General features: G+C 40.2%; 1 long non-coding RNA gene across 1 annotated transcript; it reads right to left on the minus strand.

Moving 5' to 3' along the window:
• Positions 1–241: 241 nt before the first annotated feature.
• LOC310900915 lies at positions 242–14,210 on the minus strand. Its single transcript, XR_014585457.1, has 4 exons — positions 12,950–14,210; positions 10,336–10,389; positions 1,687–2,007; positions 242–1,071 (listed from the first exon to the last, which is right to left on the minus strand). It is a non-coding gene; the product is annotated as an uncharacterized lncRNA (long non-coding RNA).
• Positions 14,211–14,337: the final 127 nt, after the last annotated feature.

Below are 14,337 nucleotides of genomic sequence, written 5' to 3' on the forward strand. Positions count from 1 at the left end.
GGTCCTGTTTCAGTAAGCGAGAATTTAGGTACTAGAAGCGAAAACACTATTACAGATCTTGGCACAGAGAATTAGGTATTCCCTGCATCATTTAAATAGCATCTCTACGGCATAGCATGACAGGGCACACATTTGAAATTCATAAAAGATTTCTCATATTTACCCCAATTTTCTTCAAGCAAATTATGTCTAGAAGAGCTGTTGGACCAGGAAACCTAAGAACATAAACAATTTAATATATTTTACTACTGGTTTTACTGTAAATATTGTGATAAATTTTCTTTTCCATATAACTTTTTACAGATTGCTTGCATAGAGAGGAAATTATATGAAATGGTTTTGGATAGGAATGACTGTGCTCAACTGAAGACACGCACTATTTCTGTCATTTGAAGGTTTTAAATAAAAAGAAGCTTCTGAACATTCCTCAAATGGAGTGGAAGTGGAAAAGTTAGAAAACACAAGCAGAAGCTGTGTCAGTGCTGCAACATATTCGGGAGGCACCGAATATGGGATAGTTTATAGCCTACAGTATGCATTGGTAAGGACAATTAATGTAAGAATGATGTCAGAAAAACCCGAGGGAGAAACTGTGGACAACAGGATGCGTACCTGGAAATAGCAATCATTCCTTGGTAAAGGTAATTGAGGTAATTGGGAAGACTTCTGGCAAATTAGGTGCTTGAAATCCCAATCACAGCAAGTCATGCTTAATCAGACATCTAAAGACAGAGGATGATAAATCTTCATATTGACTGCTCACCAGAATTGCCCTTTATTGAAGGATTAAAAGAAAACAAAACCAGCAACAGCCGTAGGAATCCTACAGCATGAGACTTCCACAGCGATCTTTATCAGGTTGTTGAGAAAAAGGCTACAGGGACTTCTCCCAGCTGCCCCAAACCCTGCAGCCCCATGGACAATCCCAGCCCTCGCCAGCAAAATCTGATATTCCTTTCCAGTATGAGCTAACCGCCTGAGGCTTCCTGTAGTCTTGTAGTAACCCCGGGTTCATCAGTAACATGACTTCTCAGGCCTTCAAGCGTTGCAAGTCAATGGAGATATTCTACCCTTAAGAAAAAGGAACAATTTCTTATGTCATACGTTTGTTCATAATCACACAGTATACGATGCTGAGAAGAAATGCTCGTATCAAATGCATTCAGTGAGGTAGTTTTCATACCCCAGTCCAAGCCTAATTCTATCATGGCTTGGCCCTTAATCCTTGTATTCTGCTATACAAATTTTTTGTGGTTTCCACAAGGGAAGTTAAGCACACAATGTGTTTCCTGGAGGACATTAGTAAAACTGGTTATCAGGTTAAGGGTCAATGATTCAAATTCAAGATTTTACTTAGTGGATGCTCTGGAAGCAGCAGAATTGATTTAAAATGCTTGAAATCCTTGCCAAGATGCTTTAGTTGGTAAATAAGCATCTCAAGCTTAGGAATGACACTTATGTAAGAGCAGAGTACTGGCACATTATTCAAAGGGACTTATTGCTTGCATTTGTTATTTACTTTGTTATTTCATGAGTAGAAAGATACCCATGCATCTGAAGGACAAAACTGAATATTGTTTTAATAAAAGTGATCTCTGAGTTCAGTGGAAGACTTTTCAGATAAGACAGCAGTAGTCAGCACCCAGCAAAAAGAAGCTAACATCATTAATACATGTTGCAACTCACCTAAACAACTTGAGATAGAGTTCATGTGCGTGTGGGAGGAGAAAAGTAGCGTGTGTTCACATACACGCCTCCTGGGAAACTTCAAGGAGGAGGACTACTCATCAGCACACCACACAGTTCTGGCCTCATTACAAAAGCTGTCTTCATGGATACTCCTCGCCCACCAGAGTAATCCTACCAAATCTATCTGGAGTTCTATGGGAACCAGGTTTATGCACCCAAGCATGTGTGTGCAGAACACATTACGAACACCACTTATCTTCCAGGGTGTCAGAGGAATCGCCTGGTCAGCAAAGTTTCTCAAGATCCACAGTCATTCCTCTGCAATGAAGCAGTGACACATCAGGTCATAAAGAAATACAGCACTCACCCTAATTAAAAGCATCACTCGAGCAAGTATTGAAGCTTTTGCAAACCTAGTATTAACATTAAGAAAATGACTTATTTTCTAAATATAAATGTAATATTAAGAAGTAGTAGGCCTTTGCTTGAGAAACACACTGTAGAGTAGCTGAAGGATATGGAAGACCATACGGGTGAGAGCATGGCGCTTCAATGGAGTGCCAAAGGCTAATTCTGCCTATGACACAATACCTTATTTGACACAGTGCAGCAAGTATTTAAGTTCATGCTTGCGTGTGGTGAAAGTACAGAGTGGTCTAGTGACTCCTTCAAGCTTTCTAGTGGAAAATTTTTTTGCTACCTATTTTAACTAAATCCCAAACATTTCAAGGAAAAAAAAAAGTTAATATAAATACTACTTTCATTAGCGTAGTGCATAGCCCTTTGGAAGAGCAGGAATGCCTCACCCAAGTCAGGAATCACATCACAGTAGCATTAAGCCTGATCTTCATTTTGTATATAATATTTTGGTATTTGATGTTTTTCTCTGCTTTCATTTAAAGCAGAGCCTAAGAACAAAATTACCTTTGCTTTGTTCAACTAAAATCAATGGATGATTCCACCTGCAACATTTTGGCAACCCCCAAAGATACCTAGCTGAATCTTTGACCTGTGGGAAACTACTTATTAAAATACCAAACTAATGTAAAGGTAGGTCCTCCAGCTATTCGTTCGTACTCTGTTAGCAAGGTCGTCCTGTCCTTCCTAGTCTCACATAATTAGAAACAAATCTGACTCTAACTTGGTCATTAGATTTTGAAGTAAAATGCCTGTCTCCTATCTGATATTAAAAGCCTTTTAAAATCTGCAAGGTTTAAGTGAGAAAAGTATTTTTTTCTTAAAAAAAATCCTTTCTGAGATTCAAAACCTGAATAAAGATTAATACGCTAGTCTTATAAAATGGCCCAGCCATGCAGTGAAGTATTATAAATGTAGTTCCTGACTACTATACTTGCTAAAGCAGCAAAGAACATGCAGTACTGATCATCACTGATCTCTCTTTGGTTAAGAGACTTTAATAGCTTCTTCAAAAGACAGACAGAAGTGGACTTTTTTCAAGCCCCCCAAATACAGGAAACAACAGCTATCATCTTCCAAGGCTTTTAGAAAATTCTCTGGATGGCTTTGAGTATGTATACAGTGAATTCTTACAGCTCTCACTAAAAGGCCAAGATTTTCTTTTTTTCCTTTCCTAAAGTTATTGCTATCACAAATTCCAGATTTTGGAATAGTCAGACTAAAATCCTAGTCTCAACTGTATAACTTAAAAAAATATTTTAAATACCACAGATTCATAAACTCTGCAGTCACCACACAATTTTCAAAGGAAAATGGCAAGGTAGCCTGACAGCTGCAGAGGGCTTTTGCTGAAAGCATTTAAAGAATTCTTCTTTAATCTGATCTTAATGGAAATTAAGCTTTACTCACTTTCTCTTTGCACCAAAATTAACAGGGTTGATCTCACAGATAACTAAAACATTCCCTGAAAGTTTGGAATCAGTTACATGCAGTCTCAGGAGTTATTAACACCTTGGATTCATAGAGAAAAAAGAAAAAACAAAAATAAAAAGAAAAGAACCATAGCAAAAAGCTGAAACTCTGTAGCAGCACGTATTGTAATGCAGTTTGACAAGACTCCATCTCACACCTCCGTACAGGCGAATTGCAGCAAAGCCTAGAGTACAACCAGCCTCTGAAAAGCACAGCACATGGTAGGTAGCACGTGGGTAAGACCAGAGCACAGGTATCCAACTTCCCAACAGCTCTTCCAGAAACTCCCCCTGAGCCCTAAATGACTTCAGAAATCCTCATCACTTTTGAATCTCATTTGAAGCGTCCTGCTTTTAAGAAGTCAGTATCCTTTATGAGCATAATCACCAAACCCATTTTTCCACTGTGGTATTTCTTTTCTTCCCCTTCTTACACAAGCATGCAGTTATTTCACCACATAGCATTGCAGTCAGTGACCTGGGCCAAGTCATTAAGAGTCAAAATGCACTTTTGTGACAATGAAAACTCTGCAACTCATTAGGAACCATTAATTCATTAATAGAGAACAAATGCTGTATTATGCTCTCAACGAAGTGCACACAGAATGGACTGCCACGCATGGCAACTTGAGAGTACTAATAGAGCATGACTAGCACCTTTGCAAATAAAGGACTTGAAAGACAAACACTGCGCCTGCCTAATGGCAAAAGGCAGACAGATGCAATGACAGAGGTGGAGCTTATATTGAAAGCTTTTTTTTTTATTTTATGAAACCCATGCTTAAGCTGTATGCTGCTGTGTAATCGTTAAGCACTAGGAATAAAAGCTTTAGGCTATTGCTATGAAAGAGGATTTACAAAAATCTGGTGCCAGTATCTCTACTGGCTTTGAAAACCCTCAAACAATTAAATAATCTGATGGTAGTTACTACTAACCCTTAGCGACACAGAAGTCAAAACATTTTGATGCACGGAAAACATCAATTCTTGCCTAGAATTTGAGTTCTGTGACGGACCCTATGACCACAGTCATTAATTTAAGTAGTTTTGCCTTAGGATGATACAATAAGGCCTGAAGGTTGTATTCAAGTATCTTAAAAAAAAATCCAACACCTTTGTCTGGTCACTTCAATTGGTAAAGTTCCTCAAAGCCTCAGAAAATACTATTAATCTCAAAAGGATATAAGCAGCAATATTTGTTTCTATCTCTGCAAGGAGAGGAATTTCACTCAATATATGGAACCCACGTCCTTTGCAGTAGCCTGGGGAAGGATGTCTCCTGGGGGGGATTGGTGGGGGCTGCACATGTCCCTTTGCACAAGGATTTTTGAGGAAAGGCTCAGACAAGCTGGAAAAGAACAGATGAAAAGGAATTGTTGCTCTCTAAGGCTTGTCATCCTCTGCTAATGAGACAACTGAAACTGAACCATTTCCTAGATGAAGCTCCATGCTTGCAGTACCAGGCTTGTTGAAAGAGTTTGGTAACACTGTTACAACAGGCACAGTTTGCTTAGGCAAACCAGTTTACATTGGCTTCAGCTTACCAGCCTGCAAAATGGACATGATCTAACTGCGGCTTTGTGACACAAGGAACAATTGCAGAGTGCGTTCAGATATGCCGATGAAAGCTCTTACATTGCATTTGACATTTGCGTTGGTGGAACGTTTGAATATGGAAGCGCAATGCTGGGAAAGTTAGGCCAGAAGAAATAACAGAAAATGAAATAAAGCCCAGAAGAAGTGTTGCTGTCCTGATCTATTTTTCCAGGTCAGCCTGTCTCACAAACATTCCCAGCTGCACCTTTCACAACTGTAAACATTTCCAGCAGCTGCAGCAAGTCCCACAAAGGTACGTGGCATTAGCTATCTATTATTCCAACATAAACACCAGAAAGGTAATCAGCTTGTAGCTAAGCAATTCTAGGAAGCACATAGGCATTGGGTCACAGTGCAGTTTTTGCACTTTTAAGCTGTATCAACCATTTCAGAATGAAAGCTTCTGGTTTTCTTTTCCAGAATGGTGCTTGCTCCTAACATTTCTTGCTTCTCAAGAAATAGACCATTCAGGTCAAGTACAACTTCCCATCCAAATCTGATAGTCAATAAAATTAACAGTTAGATATCAAAGCACATGTCTGTACAGATTGTCTTTTGAAATAAAGCTCAGGCTATGCAACAAAATATTATGCTGATCTGTCCATTGGCCTGCTCCAGGATAGCTAACTTCTTTAGAACAGTCTTGAATTATGATTTATTTCTATTCCTCTGCAGTAGGTAGAAGTCTGCATTTTCATTTTTTAAACACCCACCTTGGCAGAGACAAGCAAATTACACGCAGTACTCTTTCAGATATTTTTACCCAGTCTGATTTTTGTGACATTTCTTTGCTTTTGAGGTAAGGAAAGATATTTGCAGTGCAGTATTAAAAAAGTAGGAATTGACAAAGAATAAAGAACAGTGGCTGATAAAGTGCAACCTGTGACAGACAGTGTGAAACTACTTCTAAGCTACTTGTACGTTTAGCTAGGGTTTATACAAAGCATGCAAGGTCCCTCTGACACCTCTTGCAGAAATCCCTTTTTAAAGCTTCAAAGAAAGGAAGAGTTGGGATGGTTTCCTTTTCTGTAATAAAGTCAGCCCTTGCTACAGAGTATTTACACCTCTTGCTCATACTACTACTAAAGAGTAAGTGTTTCATCTCTGATGTAGACAAAGTGTTTCCTGATGGCCAGGGTCCAAACCAATGCAGGATGGAACAAGCCATAGCCTCCCATCACTGTAACATTCAAATTTCCTCAGCAAGTTTTTCAGAAACAAGATAATATAGGAGCCAACAAAGACACCAGTAACACTTTTTTGCTAAATACTGTTCCTTTTTTCCCGTGTGAGGAAACACACACCTCCATCTAACTCATTGTTTTGATGAGCACACCAATGTATTCTTTTGTTTTCAACTTCCAAAACTGTAAATACTGTGGACATCTGTAGGGCAGTGCTGACAAATATGCATGTTTCACTTCAGCATAGCCAGAAGTAGCATGGACAAAAGGGTGATTGCTTCACACTGTGGAATGTCTAGAAAGATCAGGGAAATGGTCTCCAGACCAGAAATGCTCTTGTGATGGTTTCATGAGAAGACTCAGTCTCCAGCACATTCCCCATGGAATGGTAGCAGGGAAAAAACAGGCTGTAGACGCACAGAGGATTCAGGGGAGTGACAGCCACTTCTCCATGAGCATGGCTACAGAGCACAAAAAGGAAAGGTGGTAAATTCTTGTTTAAATCTTCAACTTCCTGAAAAATATTCTTAAAATACACACCCACCTGCATGTTGGCTCACACTCATGCATGCTTACACTCACAAGTACGCACTCATACTGGCAACTCTACACTCGCACACACCTCCCTCGTGGCCATTTGCTCATGCACACTTAGTCCTGCTGTCACACACACTCCCATGTACTCACACACCTACTTACACAGCCGCAACTCCTTGCACTAACAAGTGTCGTGTCCCCCCCCCCCCCCCCCCCCCTTCAAGATTTTCTTACCAGAACTGGTAGCTCTTCAGCTGTGCATTTTGTATTTTTAACACTAAGTTTTGCTAATAGTGCTAGTTATTTTGTCTGTAATTAAATTCATTGGGAACTAAGCACTGCTAATTAAAAAGCCTAAAAGAAATTGAAGACCTTTGGCTTGTACAATTCATGATGCAAGGTAATAGCACTTTTCACCCATAAGAGCAGACCTGTACTTTGCACAACACACAGGAAAGTGAAAAGCGTGTGCTGAACTTTACTCTGGGATACATCAGATCCTACCACATCTCTCCCCACAAAGCAGTTAAGCTTATATTTTAACTCTGATTTGCAACCCAGCCCATAAGGTGGGATAATTTCATAGAACAGACAGTTTAGAACACGCTAAACCAGCAAAACAGAGATAGCAGTGTTCAGCACATACTGTTGAATCTGCCAGCTGATTGTTTATCTGATGGCCTTTTTGCTTGTATTATGAGGGACAGTGAACGTGTCTTTTTACCTACAGTATGCCACTCATCGTGTTACGGGAACAGATCTGCATGCCATATTGAAGATGCGGCAATGGATACAATGGATTTATATAACATTTATATTTACATAACAATCCTTTGCATTTTGTACTCTCGTTTTCCTAGCAATTCCATCATTTCTGATACTTAACGTTTTTGCCTCCACTGAGCACGGATATTTTCACAGAACTTTCTTATTATGCATCCACAATTGGAGGAATAGAAGAGAGTCTGAAGCCTGCTATTTGGGATGAAACATTAAGACTACCTTTTCCTCAAGGCAAATCAGTTTACATATTAATGTGTTATTTGCTGCTTTTTCACCCAGCTGAGTATCGCGATAGCCTCTGCTGCTCTGGAAGTAAAGGTCAGCTTCCAATTTTATTACTAAGTAATTCCCTTTCACCAGCAAGCTTTCTCACATCATTTTCTACCCTTTTTGGGATCGCCTATGATAACATTGAAGCAGAGCAGTCTGATAAAAGTTCCTGGGAAACACTACCACTGACTGCACTCCACTGGCCACAAGTTTATTAAAAATAAGTAAATACAACAAGAAACTTAAACACCACAAGCATAAAGCCCTCTGTTTAGCCCTGACTTTTCCTGCAATAACAACAATAATTAAAAGCATGTAATTATGACAGGAAAAAAAGTAGATACGATTTTAAAGAACAGGAATTTTTTAAAACGACTACCACAATCTTATAAATATCTGGAAGAATGTCAGCTTTTTCCTGATTTTCAGGAGTTACTCATATTCATTATGACCAGAAAGGCATTATATAAACCTCAGGTGACTTGAAAAATACATAATAAAATGCTGATTTACCTGGGAAATAAAATAAAAACTGTATCATGAATAAAGAAGTAGATTTTCTTTTATAGAGACATTTATGGTACTTCTTGCCCAACATGAAACTGTTATGAGATGCATACACTGTACATGCTTTACCACAAACCCTTTCTTCTACTTTTTAGTTTTTCCCTTAATGGAAATCAGAAACCCATAGAGTGGTGTAAGCAACACACTTGTTCCTGCAACCACAGTACCCTACCACTTACTTCTTGTTTCTCTTGCAGTTTATGTCATTTCCAAGCCCCCCCCATTTCAGCTGAGAGTTTTTACAAGCTAAGAGGTCTTACCTCCTTCTTAAGCAAGATATCATTCCTCATCTTTTTGCAACATTTCCATGTTGATGCAAGTCTAAAGTTATCCTCATGTGCTGCACCAGTATTCATTTGATTTTCCCTCCACCTTAAAGAGTGAAACTTGTTTTTTGAAATTAAGCTATCTTCCTCAACTCACTCTGTCTTTTCCTCCAGAATACATTATAGCTCTTGCCTCAGCTATAACTATAAATATTTAGGCAGCAAGATCACATCTGTTTCTCTGACCACATTCCCTTCTTTGTTTCTAGAATACCCTGCATTTTTACGAGATTTTGTTAAACATGCACGTAAAGCTTCCTCTACATAGAGAAAACTGTCTTTGTCAACGTAAAGCTAAAATTGTCAAAGAAGCCTTCCTTCGCCTATTTCTAACTGTAAGCCCTCAGTCACTGGCTTGCTTCTTTTGAAAAATATATTTTAAGTTTCAGAGAAACAGAGATATTCAAAAAAAGGAGTCCTAGATCTAAACAAATGCTTAAATGCTTTGCTGCACTGTAACCTATATATTCCTGTTTTCAGATTATTTGGCTGCTAAGTTTAAGCGTTGTTGAATTTAAAAGCTGCATCTGGTTAAGCATGTTTACCTCCATAAAACACATCCAATTGCAACAGAATCCTCTTTGATCAGATCAAAATTTATTATTTTTATTCTAAAGGACCCGTCTTATTAAAATTCAGTAAATAAAACTTTACATTACGAAAGCATTTCTTTATCCTCACACTTTTCAACCCTAAGTTCACAGTATTTTGTTTTTCTTTTCACTTAGAATACACAGAAACATTTTTAACCGTAGATAATCAGTCTAATAATTAATGCGTCATACAACAAAATCTACAGCAGAAGGCCAACTAGATACATGCCCAAGAAAGGACAGGCAGAAGATGACAGGATAGCTTTAGAGTTACAACTTGCATAGACAGAGGTTTCTTGTTCTGTGTCTGAACTGTTCAGCACCTAATAGAAAGAGGTCCCAGAGTTCCTACTACTGCAAAATAGATAGCAGTAATAAGGATAACTCTTCTTTATTCTACATTTTTTTTGTCAGTGTGAGAAGATAAATTTCATTTCTACCTCTCTAAATTAACTAGTGTAATGAAATTTTCCTCAAGCAATGCAATAAATACATTCTTGTTATATGTAATGTAATTATAACTAACACCAGAACAGGTTGAAGAGGTATCTAATAGCTAACCAGAACAATCCACCTGTTTTTTTGTTCCAGTTAATCACAGGACATGACCAGAAGCAGATCCACCAAGAGACCAAACTGCAGGCACTCCCAGTCACGAGACAGGCACACATCCCACCCCACGGCTGTGGTTGTGCTGCCAGATGTGTGAGGGGGCATTGGTGCAGCCCCAGAAAACCAGGGATACACCCTACAGTTAAACCCCTCCACCCTTGAGTTAAAGCAGGTTCCAGCCTGAAATGAAATAGCCACAGCGTGTGAAGAAAAATAAGCAGCATAACTAAGCTAAAGTACTTGTCAGCTTGTCAAACTGAATGTGAAAACTATCCTGAAATAGTCAAACCTATGATGGACGTCTTCTCCACTCCAAGCAGCAGGATTTACAACAACACGGGACCTGCAAGAAGAAAAAAAAAATCTTGTTGTTTCTAGAACCTCAAAACCTTTCTGCTTTTTTCCCTACTGAGAGCTGAGATCTCAAGCTTCGTGCAGAATAGCTGCCGTGATGTAAGAACATGTTGTGATTTCATTCATGGAAACTTATTCATGAATCCACACCTTTGTCTTACAAGGCAACAGATTAGAAATAGTCCCTCTGCTCAGCCAGGAAGGGGTTCTTAAAAGCGATAGCAGTTTTCAGCTGTGAATTGCAGCTTTTGGGCTAGCTCTATCCAAAGTCTTTTGCTCTAGATTTCATTAGGCTTGTAGTAGCCAAAAATAATATACAATGCTACTGCAGTTCTGCAGTAGAAAGAGGTATCTTACAACAGTAAGTTCACCTCAGTTGTACAGGGATTAATAAATCAGACCCATATATCAACTACTAGAGTAAGACAACTTCCATATCTGCTAACAACAAAAGATCTGGCACACTTTGAGGCAAATATTTCCCCCTGACTAGAAGACAGAATGAGCAATTACAAACAAAAACCCACAACCCTGTAATTGCACCCTTTTAGATTTGTGAAGTACCATTAACAGCCTGAAGGTTACTGAATTTTCGCCTGGGTATTGTGCTGAACTCCTCCGTAAATCCGTAAGTCCTCTACACCCATATTAGTCAGAAACTCATACCACAGCTTAAATGTAAGGAAGTAATTTTGTTGAGAGAAAGTCTAGCCTTGTTACAACAGGGGCCAACACCCAATAAAATACGTAACTGGGACAAAACAAGCATCCAGAAAGCCAGGATATGGCCATAACTGATAAACTAATTAAGCCAATAACTACATTTGGATACAGACTCTCCAACTGCTTACACATATAAATAAACCTGGGTAGTATTAATCACTGAGAACATGAACTATACTTGTTCAAACTTGGGAAAGATTCCAGGCACAGGTTTAACACAGAAAGAAAATGCACGGGCCATACGCCAGGCTAACAGAAACCTCATACAATTCCTTGGAAACCAATGCCTCCTCAAGCAGACATGAACCACAGCAGAGTCTCACCAGTGAATTAAATGCATTCTTACCTGACACTTTCATACGAAATCTACAGCCCAGATACTCCCCCTGCCTTCCTCCCCCCCATTCTAGACAAATTAGGCATTTAACCATGACACTTAAATTTACCATCACTATTTCATTTCCATTTCAGGTCTGTGGTTATGTCTATTAACTCGCTGCTGTTGAGAAACAGAGAAAATTACTTCAGCAGCCTCAGTTCAGTGGCTAGCAGGTACTTGTACACGTCACAGGAAACCACATGCTGTGCTAGTTAAACATGGCTTTCTCAATAACACCACTGCCACGGTCAGAAAGGCATGGAGAACAGACATTCCCCCACCCCTTCATTGCTAGTTGTTTTTTCCCCAATTCAATTAAGAAGTTACACGGCTTTAATACGGCTTCTGTCACTACTGCTGCTTGTGGTGGACAGAACTGTGTGGGGAAAAAAAAATACTTAGCACCAACAGTTACTCAGGACAGCCTTGAAGTTACCATCTGACTCTGTGGTTGAAACAGAAACTAGTGCTAATAAGTTAGCCTTTCTACACACTTTTACTCTGAAGCAGTAAAACTTTCTGCTGTTAATGCCAAAAGTAGCATCTGTCATTGCACTTCCCAGAGCAGAGAGACAGAAGAGCAAGGCTCAGGACGCAGAATTTAGGACTCCTGCATCAGAGACATTTCACTACCTAATGCTCTACCAGTGGGAGTTGTAGTATCAATAACCTTCCACGAAATAATAAAAGAATAACATCAAAAAAGTATCAAGGGCATTCTGGTATACAGAAGCCCTCTTCAAATTCTCCCTATTTTTACTACCATACTGGAACAGCATAACAAAATGGTAGCCAAAGACAGTCCTACTCTGCCATACTATGTCCAGCACAAAGAACAGTGTTTCTCAATTCCAGATTAAATCAACTACTTCCCTTGCAATACTGAAATACTAAGTGGTTTTCAAACCTTGCAGCTTCCTGAATGTTTAAACTGAAGTAACGGTTAAACACCCAAAGACTATTTCTTAAACCACCTAAAACAGCAATCAAACAGCTTCAGAAGATATGTAGCCAACCCCAGTGGGGCTCAGATCTAAACAGACCCTCAAATCCCCCCCACAAACCCAAAGGAATTAAATAAAAAGAGAAAAGGTTAAAAAGCAAAAGCCTGAAAAAGTAGAATCAATCTTAAATGCATTGACATCTTGTAAATTGTAACAGAAGAAGAAACTGAATAGACATAAAGCAGGAAATCATAACAGAACAAACTTAGTCATTGCATTAAAGTGAACAAATGTATTTTAATCTCACAGAATACACCAAGATGCATTTTCCTGCATTCGGACATGCCAGGGCATGTCCCATATTGATAAAGCCAATAGTGATAGGATTATTGGCTGGGCACCCTGGCCACAGATATTTTTACTATCATGTATTCTAAATCAGCCCTCAAAGAGCTTGGCATTGTGCCTGACAGGGGAAAACAACATTGTATGTCCTATATTACCACAAGCATCAAGGGCACGCTTCCACCCAGCTTCTTTTTTCTCTGATGCCAATAGTGGTTCCACCTGTCCCCCATGCTCCCCTTCTTCACTGTTCATAGTAGTCAGGCAAAAAAGCACGCCTTTTAAATACAAGAAAACAAACTGATCTATCTTGCAACCTTGCAACTTCTTATTCAAATGCCAAAGACAAAGTAGCGTGGCAGAACAGCATGAGGATGGCAGTTGGAAGATGGTGGTGTCAGCTTCTTTGGCTGGCACAGCTGCTGGGGATAAAGGGGCACAGAATGGCATCCTCCCATCACAGACTACTTCTTTCTCACAATTATATTTCACAGAAAACAAAAGGGCAAACTGTGCCCTTATATGCCGTGTTATAAAAACCTAGCTGTGCTATAACACTCAGCCAAGCTGCAAAAGGTGAGGACGACTGCATTCCCAGCAGCTCCACGTCACTCAGGGAAACGTCAGCCAGGGCACCAGGACACACAACACAAACGCTCCCGACAGCACGCAGGTGATGACACTGGGCCTGTGCCACGCAGTCAGGGCACCGTGTCCCTGCCGACAACCAGGCGTATATATATATATATGTGTGTGTATATATATATATGTAAATGTCAAAGGTCTGGTCCCAGACAGCCAGCTCTTCTCCTGCAGCATTGAGGTATTCCCAGACAGAACACGGAGCAGCAAGCTTGCAGGTTCTTTCTGTACAGATTTTTGGCACGTTTTCAACTGGACTTTAAGTATCATTGTGTGCTTGTTTCAGTTGTGCCATCAAAAAGGCTGCTTACATTTTTACAGTAAGCTGCTCGTGATTACTGAACCGCTCACATGAATTCATGCACAATCGATTCCAGGGCTTCCAGGTCCCAAACGAATGGTCTGCAAGCTAGTAAGGGAGGTTAACTAGCCACAAAACTGTTTCTGAAGTGGAAAACGTTGTGGGAAAACATCATTTCGTAGTATCGAGCAGTAAGTATTTCCTGGAGAGAGGGGGAAGGTGCGAGCAGTGCCAGCCCCGTTGCTTCAGTCGCTCTCTGTCACCACAGGTGTCGTTATTTACAGCTCACACCCCCCTTCTCTCCCACACGCATAACCCAGTGGCTATCAAGAACCACTTGGGAACTCCTTGAATCCCTAAACAGTTGATTTTTCCTCATTTCTATGAAAAGCTGTGAGAAGTTATTGAAAAGAAAAGGAAGGAGCAGCCGGGTCCCACCTCAGCCCTCGCTGCCTGAGGCGGCCATCACCGCCCCCCCCCCCCCCTCCAACTGCGTTCCCGCCTCCCGCTGCCAGCCCCGCCTCGCGCCGGCCGCCACGTTCCTGCTCCCGCTCCCCCCCCCCCACGGATTGGGCGTCCGGCGTTGCCCAATCGGAGCTCTCC

Source organism: Anser anser (assembly GCF_964211835.1).
Source record: "Anser anser genome assembly, chromosome: 5".
NCBI classification, from domain to species: domain Eukaryota; kingdom Metazoa; phylum Chordata; class Aves; order Anseriformes; family Anatidae; genus Anser; species Anser anser.